At 40.2% G+C, this 20,355-nt stretch overlaps 1 long non-coding RNA gene across 1 annotated transcript in view; it reads right to left on the bottom strand.

Moving 5' to 3' along the window:
- Positions 1-3,883: 3,883 nt before the first annotated feature.
- LOC138418855 (uncharacterized) overlaps positions 3,884-20,355 on the bottom strand; it is a 32,461-nt gene continuing 15,989 nt past the window's right edge. Inside the window, exon 2 of the long non-coding RNA XR_011248749.1 lies at positions 3,884-3,986. This is a non-coding gene — a long non-coding RNA (uncharacterized lncRNA). The remainder of the gene's footprint in view (positions 3,987-20,355) is intronic.

Raw genomic sequence — 20,355 nt, 5'->3', positions numbered from 1 at the left:
AATGAATTATTATCTGTGAAATACTGAGAACAGTACCTGTCATAGAGTAAGTATTTGCTAAAAGTAGAACAAATCAATTTAGAGGCAATAAGTAGGGGTGTTAAGGTGTCAGTTGCAGACACTTTATGGATGTTTTGGTGGGTTGGATGGTGTTCCCCTAAATTCATATCTACCCAGAAACTCAAAATGGGATCTTATTTGCAATGAGTCTTTTCAGATATACTTAGAATAAGGATCAAAATGAAATCATGCTGAGTTAGGGTGAGCCCTAAATACAATGCAAATGTCCTTATAGGAGACAGGAGAGGGGAAATGCAGGGAGAAGGCAATGTGAAGATAGAGGTGGCAGTGATGCTTCCGCAAGCCAAGGAATGCCAAGGGTTGCCAGCAACCACCAGAAGTTAGGAGACAGGCATGAAACATTTTCTCCCTTAGAGTCTCAAGGAGGAACCAACCATGCTCACACCTTGATTTTGGACCTTGGCCTACAGGACTGTGGGAAAATGAATTCCTAGTTTGTTGTGGTGGCTCCAGAGAGCTAACCCAGAGTTCTGCTGTAAGTCTATACAGACTCTGTATTTGTCAGGCCATGGAAGAATACCAGCAATCATTGTTCTGGAACGAGCTGAAAGAGTGTGTCTGTCTAAAAACATTCTTGTGATCTTAATCCAAACAGACTTGTACATCAAAAGATACCAATGCAGTGAACACATTATACCAGTCTAATAATAGATATATTTGGGTCTTTTCTGCCAACCCATACACATCTCTGAAAACTAATTTCAGAACTAGTGAACTCTGGCAGCTATATTTATAGTATATGACCTTGTTTTACTCCTAAAGCCACTGCCCGTGTCCCCAGGAGCAAGGGACTCCTGACTCCTAAGGCTAATTGAAGTCTTTCTCACAGTACTTTGGAACTGAAATTCAAAGCTAGTGGTCAGTTTTTGCTGGTTGCTTAAATGAAGGACATACCAAGTTGCGAGGACTCAGTTGACTATGAGCTAAGAATGTAGAGAAACTGGAAAAAGGAAAAGAAAGACGCAGGTGCACGTATAGAGACAGGACAAAACACGATATAGCTCTAGAGAACAAGGAGCCAAGAGATTACCTGCCTTTGTTTCTAAATCAAATCACTCAGCATCCTCATAACAGAGTCACTACCATGGGGCAAGGCTTCCCTGAGGGCTCAACGGGTGAAGAATCCGCCTGTGATGCAGGAAACCCAGGAGACTCGGGTTCAATCGCTGTGTCAGGAAGATCTTCTAGAGGAGGAAAATGGCAACCCACTCCAGCATTCTTGCCTGAAAAATCCATGGAGAGAAGAGCCTGGTGAGCTGCAGTCCAAAGGGTCACAAAGAGTTGGACATAACTGAGCAGGCAAGGACCACCGCCTTAAGAGTAACTCACCAGACTGACTTGCTGATTACTTAGCCTCTCAGTTTCCTCACTGTAGTTGGGACTAATATAAGTACTTCCTGCAAAGAGTGTTCCTTGCATTAATGCTTAAGAACCATTTAGGATGATTAAGGTAATCAAGTGCACCAATGTGAAGCATTTAGAAGTATAACATCACATGCCCTCGGGAAATAGTGACTTTCATTGTCATCACCCCAACTCCAGAAGGTAGTTTTTAAAATGTGTCATGCTTCTACATCATTTTATGCTTATTAGTAAGTAGCACATTTAAGCTGCTTTTCCATGTATGTTTATAATTTCAGCTTCACAATAGGTCAGCTTACCACAAACAAAAGCAAAATTTAGTCACAGTACAGGAAGGTCATTTTTCCCATTCTAGATAATATTTTAAGACAATACACATCCCCAAACACAAAGTAAATAGTAAAAATATATATAGTTTTCTGGGTATATTCATTATGGGTATATTTGCTCCCAACTAGATGTTCTTTTTCTATGTGCATAATTGATAATCTTATTTTTTTTCTTTCAATGTGTAAGGAAAGTCATAGCGCCTACTGCAGTTTAAGGAGAAATATTGTGAAAGGAAAAGAGAAAAACGTTATTGTAAAAGCTTGTTATCCTGGAAGGTAAGCACCAGTTGGAGCTTGTTAGCTTAGAGGAAATCAGAATTCCTGTTGGAGAGACAGCTGCACATTTGTTCAGTAAAATGCGTGAGCAGATTTTGGCCCTCTGGGTCAGGTTCAGACAAAGAAGAGCTTAGGGCTTTCATATTAAAGAAGGAATAATTTTTAGAGTCTTCACTGGTCCATGATGGAGATCCAAATGCTGAGATGTTGGAGAAAGCCTAGGACAGAGAGGTGTGGACCCACAATATTCTGGCTGATTCTGAAAAGAAGATGGCTAGAGATGGCAGGATGGCTGAGAGGCTTTGGGGCAGTGAAACAGCTAGTATTGTATTTACATGTTGCCTTTTTTGTGCTTTGTGTAATTTTCATTTATTACTTCTAACGCCTCAGGAAAATCTGCAGTGCAGGCATATGCAGGCGTAAGATGAAGCTAGTGGGAACTCAATCATCATGGCAGCGGCATGGGCTACACACAGGGAGCCCACTTGAGAAGATGTTAAGTGAGACCCTTTTGATTTAGTGTGAAAGTCAGGGACATCAAGGACAAAATGGTTTGGAGGCCATTTTTGGAAACCCTTCTGTTCTAAAGAAAAACTAGGCAGAAAAGTGAAAGTGAAAGTGGAGTTGCTCAGTCGTGTCCAACTCTTTGCGACCCCATGGACTGTAGCTTACCAGGCTTCTCCGTCCATGGAATTTTCCAGGCAAGAATACCGGAGTGGGTTGCCATTTCCTTCTCCAGGAGATCTTCCCGACCCAGGGTTTGAACCCTGGTCTCCCGCATTGTAGGCAGACGCTTTACCGTCTGAGCCACCAGGGAAGTCCACCAGGCAGAAAAGAGCACTCTTGAAATAGTCTAGTAATTCACTGGTGGCAATATGCACTGTGCTTTACTCAAGGAAACAGGAAACCAGACATCCTTGGGCCCAGTGATAACTGAGGCAACTTGAAAAGGACTACATGACTAGCTCTCCAAACTCTGACCTCTTCGAGACTTCCCTGATGGTCTAGCAGTTAGGAATACCTCTGCCAATGCAGGGGACATGGGTTCCATTCCTGGCCAGGGAGGACCCTACTTGCCTGGGAGCAACTAAGCCCAGGCCCCACAACTACTGAGCCTGTGCACTAGAGCCTGTCTCCTCAACAAAGACGCTACCGCACCACAAGGAAGAGAAACCCCCATTCGTGGCAACTAGGGAAAGCCACACAGCACCAAAGACCCAGCACAGTTATAAACAAATTAATTAATAAAAATTTTAAAAACCTCTGACCTCTCTGTAAAGCATGACAAGGTGAACATTAATGTAATGATGATTACAGAGAGCTCTGTGAAGGAAAGATGGACACTTGGGCAAGAAATTCAGGGTGCCAATATCAGCACCTAGAGATTGTGGTGAATTGAACTTCCCTTGTTCTGAATCAGATATTAAAGAAATAAAATTGCCCTTCAAAAGCAACTTTAAAAAATCATTTTTGAAAAGTATACAGCATAGTGTAGTAAACCCCCAAGAATCCCATTACCCAGTTTCAACAATAATCAATCTTGCTTCATTTTTACCCCATTCTCTTTCCTCCCTTTAAAATTTCATCATTTATAAATATTTTAATCTATATTTCTAAAATGTAAATGTAAAGATTCTTATTTTATACATAACCATAATATAATGATCACACTGAAAATAACTGATAATGGTTCCTTAATATCAAATATTATCAATGTTCAGATTTTATTGCTTATCTCATAAAGTTATGAGACAAAATTCTTTAAAGTTTTAGAAATTCGATTTAATCAGGATCAAAGACCACACGCCTCTTCTCTCCTTTTTTCCCCCATATAATTTGTTGGATAACTTGCGACATTTGTTCAATAGTTTCTCACGTTGTGGATTTTGTTGATTGCATTTCTGTTGTTCTTCAATAGACACTTCTCTCCCATATTTCCTAAAGGGGAAAGTGAAACCTTGAGGCTTGATATGATATAATTTCACCTTTTCTTTTCAAAATGACTTCATAAGTAGTAGTTTGTGATTTTGTTAGCGGGCACAAAATGCCTGATTGGTTTTCCTTCTGTTAATACTCATTGATGGTCATTGCCTAGTTATTTTTAAAGACTGGCAAAAGGGTAAATTTCACACCATATTATTTTCTAGAATGAAAACTTTCCCTTATTAAAATTTGGTTATTCTAAGGTAGTTTATGTAGGAAAGACAGGTTAAAATAAATCTTTGATTCTTTCTTTTACCAGTTTTCAGTTCAGTTCAGTCACTCAGTCATGTCTGACTCTTTGTGACCCCATGAACTGCAACATGCCAGGCCTCCTTGTCCATCACTAACTCCCAGAGTTCACCCAGACTCATGTCCATTGAGTTGGTGATGCCATCCAACCATCTCATCTTCTGTCATCCCCTTCTCCTGCCCTCAATCTTTCCCAGCATCAGGGTCTTTTCAAATGAGTCAGCTCTTTGCATCAGGTAGCCAAAGTATTGGAGTTTCAGCTTGAACATCAGTCTGTCCAGTGAACACCCAGGACCGATCTCCTTTAGGATGGACTGGTTGGATCTCCTTGCAGTCCAAGGGACTCTCAAGAGTCTTCTCTAACAACACAGTTCAAAAGCATGAATTCTTCAGCACTCAGCTTTGTTTGTAGTCCAACTCTCACATCCATATATGACTACTGGAAAAACCATAGCCTTGACTAGACAGACCTTTGTTGGCAAAGCAACGTCTCTGCTTTTCAATATGCTGCCTAGGTTGGTCATAACTTTCCTTCTAAGGAGTAAGCGTCTTTTAATTTCATGGCTGCAGTCACCATCTACAGTGATTTTGAAGCCTCCCAAAATAAAGTCTGTCACTGTTTCCACTGTTTCCCCATCTATTTTCTATGAAATGATGGGACCAGATGCCATGATCTTCGTTTTCTGATTGTTGAGCTTTAAGCCAACTTTTTCACTGTCCTCTTTTACTTTCATCAAGAGGCTCTTTATTTCCTCTTCACTTTCTGCCATAAGGGTGGTGTCATCGGCATATCTGAGGTTATTGATATTTCTCCTGGCAATTTTGATTCCAGCTTGTGCTTCCTCCAGCCCAGTGTTTCTCATGATGTACTCTGCATATAAGTTAAATAAGCAGGGTGACAATATACAGTTTTCAGTTAGATCTCTACTATCCTCCAAAGGTGACTACTATTTTTTAGTATCATTTATTATAATTATTAAGTAGCAACAATTACTAATAATTTATTATTTAATATTTTATTCATAAATTCAAGCATCTGATATGTCTTAGTCCACTGCTTCCCAGATGGTGCTAGTGGTAAAGAATCCACCTGCCAGTACAGGAGATATAAGACACATGGGTTTGATCTCTGGGTTGAGAAGATCCCCTGGAGGAAGATATGGCAACCAACTCCATTATGCCTGGAGAATCCCCATGGACAGAGGAGCCTGGCAGGCTACAGTCCATAGGGTTGGGTTGCAAAAAGTCAGACATAACTGAAGTGACTTAGCACGCATGTTGTCCACTGCAGTTATTTTTTCCTCAAAGTGGCTAATCTTACCCAAAGGAAGCCTCTTTGAGTTTGCTTTCTTTTTTTTTACAATTAAAATTTTTAAATATAGTTTTTAAAGATTACACTCCATTTACAGTTATTACAAATACTGACTATATTCCCTGTGTTGTACAACACATCCCTGTAGCCTATCTTGCTCTAGATACTTTGTACCTCCTGCTCCCCCACCTAGTCTATATTGCCCCTCCTTACTGGTGACCACTAGTTTGCTCTGTTCTGACTTCTTTCTGATAGCTTTGATTTCTAATATAATAATATGTTTCAGGATTATTTAATATATTTCCTGACTCAGAACTACAAGCACCCATTTCTCAAAGGAGCCCTTGTTCCTTTTAGTGAAAAAAGGTATTTAGAGACCAAAATGAGGTTGTCGGGGTACCCCTTGCTAGTTGTTTCTAAGTCTTTTCAGTGGATAGTTAAGAATTTTCTTTAAAAGGTAACTATATCATGAGCTCATTCTGATCTTTACAATTAAATATCTATAGGACTTTTACTTAATCTCATTCATCCTACATTTTCATTTCACACAGAAAATCTCAGTTCTCAAGAACAACGACATAAATGTTTATTTATTTCATCACATAATACAGATAGACAGCGATGTCAGAATAAAAAGAACACCATCAGCTACTGTGCCACCATGGTTATTGTTCTAAACTGCAAATCTGATCAAGTCATAAACTGACCAAGTTTATCAAGTCATAAGCTTTGTCTAAACTGCTTGTTTCATTCCCACCCTCTGAAGCACAAAATTAAGGGATGTTAACATGCTGTAAAACCCTTCAGGATCTGAACTTATACCACTGGCTAAGCCTGAAGTTTCTATTCTGCTTCCCCATCCCACTGAACTCTGAGTCATCCGCCCAAGTCCACATCAGATGATTTTTTTATGTAGCATCCTTCTGGGTGTTGCTGCTGCTGTTTAGTCATTAAGTCATGTCCAACTCTTGTGACCCCATGAACTATAGCCTGCCAGCCTCCTCTGTCCATGGGATTTCCTAGGCACGAATACCTGATTGGGTTGCTATGTCCTTCTCCAGGGGATATTCCTGACCCAGGGATCAAACCTGAGTCTCCTGCTTGGCAGGCAAATTCTTTACCATTGAGCCACCTGGGAAGCCCTGTATTCCCCTTACATTGACACAAATGGTCACTCTTTCTGTTTTCCACTCTGTCGCACATAGGCCTTTATTGGTGCATTTACCACATTCAGTCCTAATTATTTACATAACTATGCATCCTTTACGAGATAGTGCACATCTTGATGGCATAGCTCATTCAATTTTGTATTCCCAGCATCCGAGTAAAGTCCACGATAAATAGAAGGTACTCTACAGGTACTTGTTTAATTGAGCTGATTTATTATGACTGAAGAGACACAAAATCTAGCAGTTTTGTTTTCTAATGTTTAAGAAGAGTTCTCTGCAGTGTTTTTAAGAAGAAAAAATTTTTTTCTACTGGTAACATCATATTTCTAGGAATTAAAGAGGCATGGATAAATTATTTGCACAGGCAAAATTGCTTTTTCATCTTTCAGGAGTCAAGTAAACAAAACAGGACTTCCCTGGAGGTCCAGTGGTTAAGAATCTGCCTGTCAGTGCAGGAGACACAGTTTCAACCCCAGTTCCAGGAAGATCCCACATACCACAGGGAAACTAAGCCCCTGTGCCACAAATACTGAGTTCTCATGCTCTAGAGCCCGAGAGCCACAACTGCTGAGCCCACCTGCTGCTGCTACTGAAGCCTGCATGCCACAGAACCCTAGCTCCATGACAAGCGATGCCACTGCAATGAGAAGGCTGTGCACCACAACTAGAGAGGGCCCACACACAGCAACAAAGAGCCATCACAGCCAAAAATAAATGAATAAACAAAAAAATAAAAATATGTATAACAATATTGGTAATAATAGTATCTGGGAGCATCAGCAAACCTCCATGCAGTGATCCAGTATTCATACGTCTAATGCTAACAGGCAGGATCCTAGAGAGGCTTCAATGTCTGTATGTTGCCATTCTAGCAGACTGTGTTTGTAATATTCCTCTTAATCAGACTTGGTTCTGCTCCTTCAAAGAACCAGGGCAGAAGGTTAAGTTATTTTCCAATATTATTTTGTAACAGTTTTAAACATTTGCTTTTCATAGTCATCAGGGAAATGCAAATGAAGACTACAATAGGATGCACTGTATACCCACTAGAATAGCTAAAATTAAATGTTTGGGGAGCGGTCCTAAGATGGCAGAGGAATAGGATGGGGAGACCACTTTCTCCCCCACAAATTCATCAAAAGAACATTTGAATGCTGAGTAAATCCCACAAAACAACTTCTGAATGCTGGCAGAGGACATCAGGCCCCATAAAAGCAGCCCATTGTCTTTGAAAGGAGATAGGAAAAAATATAAATATAAAAAGAGAGACAAAAGAGGTAGGGATGGAGATCCATCCCAGGAAGGGAGACTTAAAAAAGAGAGAAGTTGGAATTTGTAATAGTTTTTTTCCTGTAATTGAGATCTAATCTTAGTGCATTATGGTCAGAAAAGATGCTTGGAATTATTTTGATTTTTTTGAATTTATCAAGGTTAGATTTATGGCCCAGGATGTGATCTATCCTGGAAAAGGTTCTGTGAGCACTTGAGAAAAAGGTGAAATTCATTGTTTTGGGGTGAAATGTCCTATAGATATCAATTAGGTCTAACTGGTCTATTGTAAAATTTAAAGTTTGCGTTTCTTTGTTAATTTTCTGTTTAGTTGATCTGTCCATGGGTGTGTGTGTGGATTCATGTCAATGTATGGCAAAGCCAATACAGTATTGTAAAGTAAAATAAAGTAAAAATAAAATTAAAAAAATAAATAAATAAATTTTAAAAAAAGAGAGAGAGAAGTTTCCAAACAAGAAACACTCTCACTGGTGAGTCTGTGGCAAGCCTTGGAACCTCAGAGGGCAACAGAACCAGGAGGATAAATAAATAAATAATTTAAACCCACAGATTACGTGCCCAGGTGGGACACGTAATACTCCCCTACCAGAGAAGCAGCGCAGATGCCCACATCCACCACCAGCAAGCAGGGGCTGGGAAGGGAGGCACGGGCTGCATTGCTTAGGGTAAGGACCGGGCCTGAATGCCCCAAGGGCAATCTGAGGGAACTAACTTGAGATAGCAAACCAGACTGTGGAATAGCTATCCTGCCAGAAACTCTAACCTAAGACACCACCAGGCCCACTCACAGAACAAAGGACTGAGCAGAGCTAGCCAGCTGTGGACTGGCCTATCCCCCACCAGAGACAGGCAGGCAAGGGCGGCCAGAGCAGGAAGGGGGCAATCGAGGCCCCAGAGAGGCAACAACTACCAAACTGCAAGCAGGCTTCATTGCTAACCAAGACTTTTTGGGATTCTGGACAGTCAACATCCGCAGGGGGAGGTCGCAGCCAGAGATCAGCTCCAGAAGAGACACACGGCACACCTGAGAAGGTGCGCTGGTTGTACACCCAGAAAACCGATTGGCAGGGATGGGGGAGGCGATAAGTCTCAACCACCGTGCTCGCCAAGCACCTCATCACCTGAGCTGCTCAGACCTGGGAAGGATACAAAATGTAGGCCCAACAGAGTCTGCACCTTTGTGGAGTACCCAAGTACCTGAACCTGAGTGGCTTAGACCTGGGAAGTGCATACAACCCAGGGCTGGCCTCAGACAGTTCCCGGCAGAGCAACCTAGAGCCTAAGCAGTGTAGACAGGGAAAGCACACACTCCGTGAGCAGGGGCAAACCCAGTGTGGCCAAGACAGTGTGAACACACTCCAGTGTTATTTGTTTGCAGGGTTCTTCCCTCCCCACAGCACGACTGAACAAATGAGCCTAAAAAAGTATCCACCACCTCCCCCCACCCCCTTGTGTCAGGGTGGAAATTAGACACTGAGTTCAGTTCAGTTCAGTTCAGTTCAGTCGCTCAGTTGTGTCCGACTCTTTGCAACCCCATGAATCGCAGCACACCAGGCCTCCCTGTCCATCACCAACTCCCGGAGTTCACTCAGACTCACGTCCATCGAGTCAGTGATGCCATCCAGCCATCTCATCCTCTGTCGTCCCCTTCTCCTCCTGCCCCCAATCCCTGCCAGCATCAAAGTCTTTTCCAATGAGTCAACTCTTCTCATGAGGTGGCCAGAGTACTGGAGTTTCAGCTTTAGCATGATTCTTTCCAAAGAATCCCAGGGCTGATCTCCTTCAGAATGGACTGGTTTGATCTCCTTGCAGTCCAAGGGACTCTCAAGAGTCTTCTCCAACACCACAGTTCAAAAGCATCAATTCTTCGGCGTTCAGCTTTCTTCACATTCCAGCTCTCACATCCATGCATGACTACTGGAAAAACCATAGCCTTGACTAGACGGACCTTAGTCTACAAAGTAATGTCTCTGCTTTTGAATATGCTATCTAGGTTGGTCATAACTTTTCTTCCAAGGAGTGTCTTTTAATTTCATGGCTATAGACACGGAAGAGACCAGCAAACAGAAGAAGCTGAAACAAACAGAGGGAACCACCTTGGAAGTGACAGGTGTAATAGATTAAAACCCTATAGTTAGCACCGACTACATAGGAAGGGACCTATAATTCTTGAGAAGTATAAGCCAAATTAAGGAACTATCTGAAAATGAGCTGACCCCACACCGTCCACAACAACACCAGAGAAAGTCCTAGATATATTCTTACTATTATCATTTTTCAAATTAAAAATTTTTTTTATTTTAAGTCCTCTATTACTTCTTTAATTTTCTTTTTTATAACCTACTATTATTTTGCAAAAAAAGACCCTATTTTTTAAAGAAAACTTCATATATATATATTTTATAACTTTTGTGACTTTGTTTTTTCTTTACTATGGTATTTTTGAGAATCCAACCTCTACTCTAGATTTTTAATCTTTGCTCTTTGGTGTTTGTTATCAATTTTGTACCTTTAAGAACCCAATCTTCAGTACCCATTTTTACTTGGGAGCGAGATCACTGGCTTGACTGCTCTCTCCCCATTTGGACTCTCCTTTTTCTCCACCAGGTCGCCTCTATTTCCTCCCTCCCCGTTCTCTTCTCTACCCAACTCTGTGAATCTCTTTGTGTGTTCCGGACTGTGGAGAACACTTAGTGAACTGATTACTGGCTGGATCTGTCTCTCTCCTTTTGATTCCCCCCTTTATCCTCCTAGACACCTCTGTCTCCTTCCTACTTCTTCTCTTCTCTGTATAACTCCGTGAACATCTCTGAGCAGTCCAGACTGTGGAGAGCACATAGGAAAGTGATTACTGGCTAGCTTGCTCTCTCCCCTTTTGATTCCCCCTCTTCTCCTCCTGGTCACCTCTATCTCCCTCCTCCTTCTTCTCTTCTCCATGGAACTCTGTGAAACTCTCTGGGTGTCCCTCACTATGGAGAAACTTTTCATCTTTAACCTAGATGTTTTATCATCGGTGCTGTACAGATGGAGAAGTCTTGAGGCTACTGTAAGAATAAGACTGAAAACCAGAAGCAGAAGGCTTAAGTCCAAATCCTGAGAACACCAGAGAACTCTTGACTCCAGGGAACATTAATCGATAGGAGCTCATCAAACACCTCCATACTTACACTGAAACCAAGCACCACTCAAGGGCCAACAAGTTCCAGAGCAAGACATACCATGCAAATTCTCCAGCAACACAGGAACATAGCTCTAAGCTTCAATATACAGGCTGCCCAAAGTCACACCAAATCCATTGACATCTCACAACTGATTACTGGATACTACATTGCACTCCAGAGAGAAGAAATCCAGTTCCACCCACCAGAACACCGACACAAGCTTCCCTAACCAGGAAACCTTGACAAGCCACCTGTACAATACCATGCACAGTGAGGAAACTCCACAATAAAGAGAACTCCACAAACTGCCAGAATACGGAAAGGCCAACCAAAACACAGCAATATAAACAAAATGAAAAGGCAGAGAAATACCCAGCAGGTAAAGGAATAGGATAAACGCCCACCAAACCAAACAAAAGAGGAAGAGATAAGGAATCTACCCAATAAAAAATTCTGCATAGTGGTAGTGAAAATGATCCAAAATCTTGAAATCAAAATGGAATCATAGATAAACATCCTGGAGACAAGGATTGAGCAGATGCAAGAAAGGTTTAACAAGGACCTAGAAGAAATAAAAAAGAGTCAATATATAATGAATAATGGAATAAATGAGTTTAAAAACACTCTGGAGGGAACCAACAGTAGAATAACAGAGGCAGAAGACAGGGTAAGTGAGGTAGCAGATAGAATGGTAGAAATAAATGAAACAGAGAGGAAAAAAGAAAAACAAATTAAAAGAAATGAGGACAATCTCTGAGACCTCTGGGACAATGTTAAATGCCCCAACATTCTAATCATAGGAGTCCCAGAAGAAGATGAAAAGAAAGACTATGAGAAAATACTTGAGGAGATAATAGTTGAAAACTTCCCTAAAATGGGGAAGGAAATAATCACCCAAGTCCAAGAAACCCAGAGAGTCCCAAACAGGATAAACCTAAGGCAAAACACCCCAAGACATATATTAATCAAATTAACAAAGATCAAACACAAAGAACAAATAATAAAAGCAGCAAGGGAAAAACAACAAATAACACACAAGGGGATTCCCATAGCATAACAGCTGATCTTTCAATAGAAACTCTTCAGGCCAGGAGGGAATGGCAGGACATACTTAAAGTGATGAAAGAGAGAAACCTACAGTGCAGATTACTGTACCCAGCAAGGATCTCATTCAAATATGAAGGAGAAATCAAAAGCTTTACAGATAAGCAAAAGCTGAGAGAATTCAGTACCACCAAACCAGCTCTCCAACAAATGCTAAAGGAAATTCTCTAGACAGGAAACACAGAAAGGGTGTATAAACTCAAACCCAAAACAATAAAATAAATGGCAATGGGATCACACATATCAATAATTATCTTAAATGTAAATGGGTTGAATGCCCCAACCAAAAGACAAAGCTTGGCTGAATGGATATAAAAACAAGACCGCTATATATGTTGTTTACAAGGGACCTACCTCAAAACAAGGGATATATACAGACTGAAAGTGAAGGGCTGGAAAAAGATATTCCATGCAAACAGAGACCAAAAGAAAGCAGGAGTAGCAATACTCATATCAGATAAAATAGACTTTAAAGCAAAGGCTGTGAAAAGAGACAAAGAAGGCCACTACATAATGATCAAAGGATCAATCCAAGAAGAAGATATAACAATTATAAATATATATGCACCCAACATAGGAGCACCACAATATGTAAGACAAATGCTAACAAGTATGAAATGGGAAATTAACAATAACACAATAATATTGGGAGACTTTATTACCCAACTCACACCTATGGACAGATCAACTAAACAGAAAATTCACAAGGAAACACAAACTTTAAATGATGCAGTAGACCAGTTAGACCTAATTGATATCTGTAGAACATTTCACCCCAAAACAATGAATTTCACCTTTTTCTTAAGCTCACATGGAACCTTCTCCAGGATAGATCACATCCTGGGCCATAAATCTAGCCTTGGTAAATTTAAAAAAAAAAAAAAAAGAAATCATTCCTAGCATCTTTTCTGACCACAGTGCAGTAAGATTAGATCTCAATTACAGGAGAAAAACTATTAAACATTCCAACATATGGAGGCTGAACAACATACTGCTGAATAACCAACAAATCACAGAAGAAATCAAAAAAGAAATCAAAATATGCATAGAAACGAATGAAAATGAAAACACAACAACCGAAACCCTGTGGGACACTGTAAAAGCAGTTCAAAGGGGAAGGTTCATAGCAATTCAGGCATACCTCAAGAAACAAGAAAAAAGTCAAATAAATAACCTAACTCTACACCCAAAGCAACTAGAAAAGGAAGAAATGAACCCCAGGGTTAGTAAAAGGAAAGAAATCTTAAAAATTAGGGCAGAAATAAACGCAAAAGAAACGAAAGAAACCATAGCAAAAATCAACAAAGCCAAAAGACAGTTCTTTGAAAGGATAGATAAAATTGACAAACCATTAGCCAGACTCATCAAGAAACAAAGGGAGAAAAATCAAATCAATAAAATTAGAAATGAAAATGGAGAAATCACAACAGACAACACAGAAATACAAAGGATCATAAGAGACTACTATCAGCAACTATATGCCAATAAAATAGACAACTTGGATGAAATGGACAAATTCTTAGAAGAGTACAACTTTCCAAAACTGAACCAGGAAGAAATAGAAAATCTTAACAGACCAATCACAAGCACGGAAATTGAAACTGTAATCAGAAATCTTCCAGCAAAAAAAAGCTCAGGACCAGATGGCTTCACAGCTGAATTCTACCAAAAATTTCGAGAAGAGCTAACACCTATCCTAATCAAACTCTTCCAGAAAATTGCAAAGGAAGGTAAACTTCTAAACTCATTCTACGAGGCCACCATCACCCTAATACCAAAACCTGACAAAGATGCCACAAGAAAAGAAAACTACAGGCCAATATCACTGATGAACATAGATGCAAAAATCCTTAACAAAATCCTAGCAAACAGAATCCAACAACATATTAAAAAGATCATACACCATGACCAAGTGGGCTTTATCCCAGGGATGCAAGGATTCTTCAATATCCACAAATCAATCAATGTAATTCACCATATTAACAAATTGAAAAATAAAAGCCATATGATTATCTCAATAGATGCAGAGAAAGCCTTTGACAAAATTCATCATCCATTTATGAGAAAAACTCTCCAGAAAGCAGGAATAGAAGGAACGTACTTCAACATAATAAAAGCTATATATGACAAACCCACAGCAAACATTATCCTCAATGGTGAAAAATTAAAAGCATTTCCCCTAAAGTCAGTGGGCACAAGGGTGCCCACTCTCACCACTACTATTCAACGTAGTTCTGGAAGTTTTGGCCACAGCAATCAGAGCAGAAAAAGAAATAAAAGGATTCCAAATTGGAAAAGAAGTAAAACTCTCACTGTTTGCAGATGACATGATCCTCTACATAGAAAACCCTAAAGACTCCACCAGCAAATTACTAGAGCTAATCAATGAATATAATAAAGTTGCAGGATATAAAATCAACACACAGAAATCCCTTGTATTCCTATACACTAATAATGAGAAGATAGAGAAATTAAGGAAACAATTCCATTCACCATTGCAACGAAAAGAATAAAATACTTGAGAATATATCTACCTAAAGAAACAAAAGACTTACATATAGAAAACTATAAAACACTGATGAAAGAAATCAAAGAGGACACTAATAGATGTAGAAATATACCATGTTCATGGATGAGAAGAATCAATATAGTGAAAATGAGTATACTACCCAAGCAATCTATAGATTCAGTGCAATCCCTATCAAGCTACCAATGGTATTTTTCACAGAGCTACAACAAATAATTTCACAATTTGTACGGAAATACAAAAAAACCTAGAATAGCCAAAGCAATCTTGAGAAAGAAGAATGGAACTGGAGGAATCAACCTGCCTGACTTCAGGCTCTACTACAAAGCCACAGTCATCAAGACAGTATGGTACTGGCACAAAGACAGAAATGCAGATCAATGGAACAAAATAGAATGCCCAGAGATAAATCCACGCACCTATGGACACCTTATCTTTGACAAAGGAGGCAAGAATATACAATGGAGTAAAGACAATCTCTTTAACAAGTTGTGCTGGGAAAACTGGTCAACCACTTGTAAAAGAATGAAACTAGAACACTTTCTAACTCCGTACACAAAAATAAATTCAAAATGGATTAAAGATCTAAATGTAAGACCAGAAACTATAAAACTCCTAAAGGAGAACATAGGCAAAACACTCTCCAACATAAATCACAGCAGGATCCTCTATGACCCACCTCCCAGAAGATTGGAAATAAAAGCAAAAATAAACAAATGGGACCTAATTAAAATTAAAAGCTTCTGCACAACAAAGGAAACTATAAGCAAGGTGAAAAGACAGCCTTCAGAAAGGGAGAAAATAATAGCAAATGAAGCAACTGACAAAGAATTAATCTCAAAAATATACAAGCAACTCCTGTAGCTCAATTCCAGAAAAATAAACAACCCAATCAAAAAATGGGCCAAAGAACTAAATAGACATTTCTCCAGAGAAGACATACAGATGGCTAACAAACACATGAAAAGATGATCAACATCACTCATTATCAGAGAAATGCAAATCAAAACCACAATGAGGTACCATTTCATGCCAGTCAGAATGGCTGTGATCCAAAAGTCTACAAGCAATAAATGCTGGAGAGGATGTGGAGAAAAGGGAACCCTCTTACACTGTTGGTGGGGATGTAAACTAGTACAGCTGCTATGGAGAACAGTGTGGAGATTCCTTTAAAAACTGGAAATAGAACTGCCATATGACCCAGCAATCCCACTGCTGGGCATGCACACTGAGGAAACCAGAATTGAAAGAGACACATGTACCCCAATGTTCTTCACAGCACTGTTTATAATAGCAACCTAGATGTCCATCAGCAGATGAATGGATAAGAAAGCTATGGTACATATACAGAATGGAGTATCACTCAGCCATTAAAAAGAATACATTTGAATCAGTTCTAATGAGATGGATGAAACTGGAGCCTATTATACAGAGTGAAGTAAGCCAGAAAGAAAAACACCAATACAGTATACTAATGCATATATATGGAATTTAGAAAGATGGTAATGATAACCCTGTATGTGAGACAGCAAAAGAGACACAGATGTATAGAACAGTCTTTTGGACTCTGTGGGAGAGGGTGAGGTTGGGATGATTTGGGATAATGGCATTGAAACATGTATATTATCATATGTGAAACACATTGCCAGTCCAGGTTCAATGCATGATACAGGGTGCTCGGGGCTGGTGCACTGGGATGACCCAGAGGGATGAGATGGGGAGGGAGGTGAGAGGGGGGTTCAGGATGGGGAACACATGTACACCTATGGTGGATTCATGTCAGTGTATGGCAAAACCCATACAATATTGTAAAGTAATTAGCCTCCAATTAAAATAAATAAATTTATATTAAAAAAAGAAAAAACACAATGAAAGGCGGTAAGAGAGGAAAGTCACTAAAGACATACAGAAAACAATGTATAATGGCAATAGAAAGCCCTTCTCCATCAGTAATTTACATGTAATTTAATTACATGTAAATGGGTTAAACTCCCAGTCAAAACATATTGAGTGGCTGATGAATAAACAAACAAGATCCAAGTAAATAAATAAATGTTCGTTCACAGTTTGCAACTATTCCATATCAAAGTAGTCCGCATATGTTAATAAACTATGGTTTATTTCCCTTCCTTTTTCTCTATAGCATCTACATATCAGTTCCCCACCAAGCCCTTTCCTCTTTTGTATTGATCATTGTTATTTGAGATGGGAATTTCTAAATCATTCCTTTTTAAGAATTTCCTGAAGGTTAAAACCTAGGCTAAGTGATTTTGATACTTTTTGCTAAACCAGTACATCTTTTCTGCAGTCAAAAATTAACTGGCTTCCTACAGTCTAGGTTGCCTTCATGATACTTTATGAGGACTTGCCTTTTTGCACTTATGTACCTAAAGTTTCCATAAGGATCTTCTGTTAGCATAGCCCTATAACTGAAACCTCAGTTCAGTTCAGTCCAGTTCAGTCGCTCATTCGTGTCCGACTCTTTATGACCCCACGAATCTCAGCACGCCAGGCCCCCCTGTCGATCACCAACTCCTGGAGTTCACTCAGACTCACGTCCATCGAGTCAGTGATGCCATCCAGCCATCTCATCCTCTGTTGTCCCCTTCTCCTCCTGCCCCCAATCCCTGCCAGCATCAAAGTCTTTTCCAATGAGTCAACTCTTTGCATGAGGGGGCCAGAGTACTGGAGTTTCAGCTTTAGCATCAGTCCTTCCAAAGAAATCCCAGGGCTGATCTCCTTTAGAATGGACTGGTTGGATCTCCTTGTAGTCTAAGGGACTCTCAAGAGTCTTATCCAACAACACAGTTCAAAAGCATCAATTCTTCAGCATTCAGCTTTCTTCACAGTCCAAATCTCACATCCATCCATGACCACTGGAAAAACCATAGCTGTGACTAGACAGACTTTGTTGGCAAAGTAATGTCTCTGCTTTTAAATATGCTATCTAGGTTGGTCATAACTTTCTTTCCAAGGAGTAAGCCTCTTTTAATTTCATGGCTGCAATCACCATCTGCAGTGGTTTTGGAGCCCCCCAAATAAAGTCTGACACTGTTTCCACTGTTTCCCCATTTATTTCCCATGAAGTGATGGGACCAGATGCCATGATCTTCGTTTTCTGAATGTTGAGCTTTAAGCCAACATTTCACTCTCCACTTTTTAAGAGGCTTTTTAGTTCCTCTTCACTTTCTGCCATAAGGGTGGTGTCATCTGCATCTCTGAGGTTATTGATATTTCTCCCTGCAATCTTGATTCCAGCTTGTGCTTCTTCCAGCCCAGCATTTCTCATGATGTGCTCTGCATATAAGTTAAATAAGCAGGGTGACAATATACAGCCTTGACGTACTCTTTTTCCTATTTGGAACCAGTCTCTTGTTCCATGCCCCGTTCTAACTGTTGCTTCCTGACCTGCATACAGGTTTCTCAAGAGGCAGGTCAGGTGGTCTGGTATTCCCATCTCTTTCACAATTTTCCAGTTTATTGTGACCCACACAAAGGCTTTGGCATAGTCAATAAAGCGGAAATAGAGGTTTTTCTGGAACTCTCTTGCTTTTTCCATGATCCAGCGGATGTTGGCAATTTGATCTCTGGTTCCTCTGCCTTTTCTAAATCCAGCTTGAACATCTGGAAGTTCACGGTTCATGTATTGCTGAAGCCTGGCTTGGAGAATTTTGAGCATTATGTTACTAGGGTGTGAGATGAGTGCAATTGTGCGGTAGTTTGAATATTCTTTGGCATTGCCTTTCTTTGGGATTGGAATGAAAACTGACCTTTTCCAGTCCTGTGGCCACTGCTGAGTTTTCCAAATTTGCTGGCATATTGAGTGCAGCACTTTCACAGCATCATCTTTCAGGATTTGAAATAGCTCTACTGGAATTCCATCACCTCCACTAGCTTTGTTCGTAGTGATGCTTTCTACGGCCCGCTTGACTTCACATTCCAGGATGTCTGGCTCTGGTGTGATCTAGATGATCACACCACCATGATTATCTTGGTCTTGAAGATCTTTTTTATACAGTTCTTCTGTGTATTCTTGCCACCTCTTCTTAATATCTTCTGCTTCTGTTAGGTCCCTAACATTTATGTCCTTTATCGAGCCCATCATTGCTTGAAAAGTTCCCTTGGTATCTCTAATTTTCTTGAAAAGATCTCTAGTCTTTCCCATTCTGTTCTTTTCCTCTATTTCTTTGCATTGATTGCTGAGGAAGGCTTTCTTTTCTCTTCTTGCTATTCTTTGGAACTCTGCATTCAGATGCTTATATCTTCCCTTTTCTCCTTTGCTTTTCACTTCTTTTCACAGCTATTTGTAAGGCTTCCCCAGACAGCCATTTTGCTTTTCTGCATTTCTTTTCCATGGGCATGGTCTTGATCCCTGTCTTCTGTACAATGTCATGAACCTCAGTCCATAGTTCATCAGGCACTCTGTCTATCAGATCTAGGCCCTTAAATCTATTTCTCACTCCCATTGTATATTTATAAGGGATTTGATTTAGGTCATACTTGAATGGTCTAGTGGTTTTCCCTACTTTTTTCAATTTCAGTCTGAATTTGGCAATAAGGAGTTCATGATCTGAGCCACAGTCAGCTCCTGGTCTTGTTTTTGTTGACTGTATAGAGCTCCTTCTTTGGCTGCAGAGAATATAATCAATCTGATTTCAGTGTTGACCATCTGGTGATGTCCATGTGTAGAGTCTCCTCTTGTGTTGTTGGAAGAGGGTGTTTGCTATGACCAGAGCATTTTCTTGGCAAAACTCTATTAGTCTTTGCCCTGCTTCGTTCTGTATTCCAAGGTCAAATTTGCCTGTTACTCCAGGTGTTTCTTGACTTCCTACTTTTGCATTCCAGTCCCCTATAATGAAAAGGACATTCTTTTGGGGTATTAGTTCTAAAAGGTCTTGTAGGTCTTCATAGAACCATTCAGCTTCAGCTTCTTCAGTGTTACTGGTTGGGGCATAGACTTGGATAACTGTCATATTGAATGGCTTGCCTTGGAGATGAACAGAGATCATTCTGCTGTTTTTGAGATTGCATCCAAGTACTGCATTTCGGACTCTTTTGTTGACCATGATGGTTACTCCATTTCTTGTAAGGAATTCCTGTCTGCAGTAGTAGATATAATGGTCATCTGAGTTAAATTCACCCATTCCAGTCCATTTTAGTTCGCTGATTCCTAGAATGTTGACGTTCACTCTTGGCATCTCTCGTTTGACCACTTCCAATTTGCCTGGATTCATGGACCTGACATTCCAGGTTCCTATGCAATATTGCTCTTTATAGCATCGGACCTTGCTTCTATCACCAGTCACATCCACAACTGGGTATTGTTTTTGCTTTGGCTCCATCCCTTCATTCTTTCTGGAATTATTTCTCCACTGATCTCCAGTAGCATATTGGGCACCTACTGACCTGGGGAGTTCCTCTTTCAGTATCCTATCATTTTGCCTTTTCATACTGTTCATGGGGTTCTCAAGGCAGGAATACTGAAGTGGTTTGCGATTCCCTTCTCCAGTGG

This window comes from Ovis canadensis, chromosome 1, assembly GCF_042477335.2.
Source record: "Ovis canadensis isolate MfBH-ARS-UI-01 breed Bighorn chromosome 1, ARS-UI_OviCan_v2, whole genome shotgun sequence".
In the NCBI taxonomy this organism is placed as follows: domain Eukaryota; kingdom Metazoa; phylum Chordata; class Mammalia; order Artiodactyla; family Bovidae; genus Ovis; species Ovis canadensis.
The sequence above is the reverse complement of the archived record's forward strand: the minus strand, read 5'-3'. Positions and strand labels throughout refer to the sequence as shown.